This window comes from Gekko japonicus, unplaced genomic scaffold, assembly GCF_001447785.1.
Source record: "Gekko japonicus isolate JY-2015 unplaced genomic scaffold, Gekko_japonicus_V1.1 scaffold5, whole genome shotgun sequence".
Taxonomy (NCBI): domain Eukaryota; kingdom Metazoa; phylum Chordata; class Lepidosauria; order Squamata; family Gekkonidae; genus Gekko; species Gekko japonicus.
This window is the reverse complement of record NW_015168652.1, coordinates 2,170,019-2,172,539: the sequence shown is the minus strand read 5'-3', so window position 1 is coordinate 2,172,539 and position 2,521 is coordinate 2,170,019.

Below are 2,521 nucleotides of genomic sequence, written 5' to 3'. Positions count from 1 at the left end.
GCTGGATCCATTCCAATCCAGTTTCCACCCCAACCAAGGAATGGAAACGGTGCTGGTCGCCCTCACTGACGATCTCTGCAGGCAGCTGGATCAAGATGGGTTGGTACTGCTGACACTACTTGGCCTTACAGCAGTGTTTGACACAGTCCACGGCAATCTACTGACTCACTGCCTTGCTGACGCTGGAGTCCGTGGGGTAGCCTTGCAATGGTCACCTCCCTTGCACTGGTTCACCTCCCTTGCAATAGTTCACCTCCCTGATGTTATTTAACATCTATATGAGCCCCCTCACCCAACTGGCGTGGAGTTTCGGGCTGGGATGCCATTAGTATGCTGATAACAACAAAACCGGGAACACACGGTGTGGAAAGATTACAAGTAACAAAGTAACACCATGCACAAAATGTTTACTGCATACTAATTATTACAATTTACTATCATATAGCATATGAAATTCCAACAATATAATTTTACAATTACTCAAAAGTATAGGTTTCCAGTTATTCAAAGATATAAAGTTTCACAAGGAAAGAACAATTAATGGTTAATACCTATTCCAAAGCTTGTAAAAGCAGCCAAAAAGTTTTTTGGGAGTTGCTCCCAATATTTAACCAGGGACAGATGCCATTCCTGTGAATTTAGCTGAGGATCCAGAGGCTGTGGTTGGGTGGTTAAAGCAGGGTCGGCTGAAACAGAATCTGGATAAGACGGAGGTTCTGTCCCTGGGTGGGTGGAGCCACAGTAGGCTTGCCAACTCCTGACCCTTGACGGAATGCCCCTATTGCCAGCATTGACTGTCAGGAGTCAGCGCGTGACTCTGGATGCTACCTTGTCAATGGAGGCCCAGGTCGCGAAGGTTGCCAGGCTGATGTTTCTCCAACTATGCCAGGTTAAGCAACTGGCTCCCTACCTGTCTTGCTCTGACCTAGCCACGGTAATCCATACAACAGTCACCTCCAGGACAGACTACTGTAATTCGCTCTGTGAGGGCCTACCTTGAGACTGACCCAGAAGCTCCAACTGATCCAGAATGTTGCTGCGTGGGTCCTTACAGGGACCCCTCAGACAGCACATATTCAACCTGTGCTGCGTGAGCTGTACTGGCTTCCAGTGGAGCACCGAATCAGGTTCAAGGTGCTGGTTTTGACCTTTAAGGCCCTTAAGCAGTCAGGGACTCACATACCTTCAGGACCGTCTCTTTCAGTATGCCCCCAGAAGAGTGTTATGCTTAGGAAGTAAGAACCTCCTGGTGGTCCCCAGCCCAAGAGAGATCCTGGCCCTGGCCCCTGCCTGGTGGAACTCTCTACCGGAGAACATCCCTACAGGATTTGTTACCTTTCTGCAGGATGTAAGGCAGAGATGTTCCGCCAGGCATTCGGTTGAGGACAGCGACTGGACAGCATGTAGTCTGGCACTCTTATACCCTCCATTCTTTGCAACCCCCGCCCCGAGGCTTGTGGAAGCTGAATTTTTTTCCACCATCTTGGAAATTGATTGTTTTATTCGCTGATACACGTCTTATGTATTTTATTGTTGGTTTTAACTTCATTTCTTTATTGTACACACCTTTGTTGTAAGCCACCCTGTGCCTTGCTTGCAGCCTAAAAAATCTAATGAAATAAATAAAATAGATAAATATCTTGACCTGAAGGTGTGGTGCCCTTGGTCTTGCTTCATGCAGGGCTTTGGAGACTCTCAGAAGCAACGAGCATCTTACTTCTCGCCTCTGAGTGCATCCAAAGTATGGGGTGAAGTCAAAGACTGACCTTGCCCCTTTTCCAAACCCTTTGTGTGTGCGAGGACACAGGAGAAGGGAGAGAGTAACAGCTGACTAGGTATCACGGCCAACCAAAATCTGTGGACCTGTTACTCCCCTGAAAATATTCCATAGTTGAGAATTCCCTGTTTCTCACAATCCAGATGCCAGGTTTTGAAGGGATAGGGCCAGCTATGGAAAAACAGGCCTAGTCTTGCCCTATGCTCATAGGTCTCAATGATGGGTGTGGAGTGGGACTGGGAAAGGTCTGGAACTCTCTTTCCTTTCACCTGCCATCCAACTTGATAGGTCTTTGGCTAGACCGATAATAACAGAAGCAACATTTATTTATTTTATTTATATTCCACCCGTCACGTAATGCGGACGCAAAGTGGCTTACATCATTCTCCTTTCCTCTATTTTATCTTCACAACAACCCTGTGAAGTAAGTTAGCCTACAAGTGTGACTGACCCAAGATCATCCAGCAAGTTTCCATGGCACAAGTTGGGATTCGAACTTGGATTTCCCAGATCCTAGTCCAGCACTTTAACCACTACACCACACTGGCTCCATATACCAAACATATTCTGAGAAGTCTTCTTGCTTATAGCACAGATAGTCTGAACCGAGTCTTTTCTCAAATTAGCTTCATACCCTTGAGGATGCAACTTATATGATGCCTTAAAGATTTATTAGTTACAAAAGTGATGAAAAATGCCCTTAAATATTCTGCCTGGTTGAAAACTGACTGTTGCACTCATATA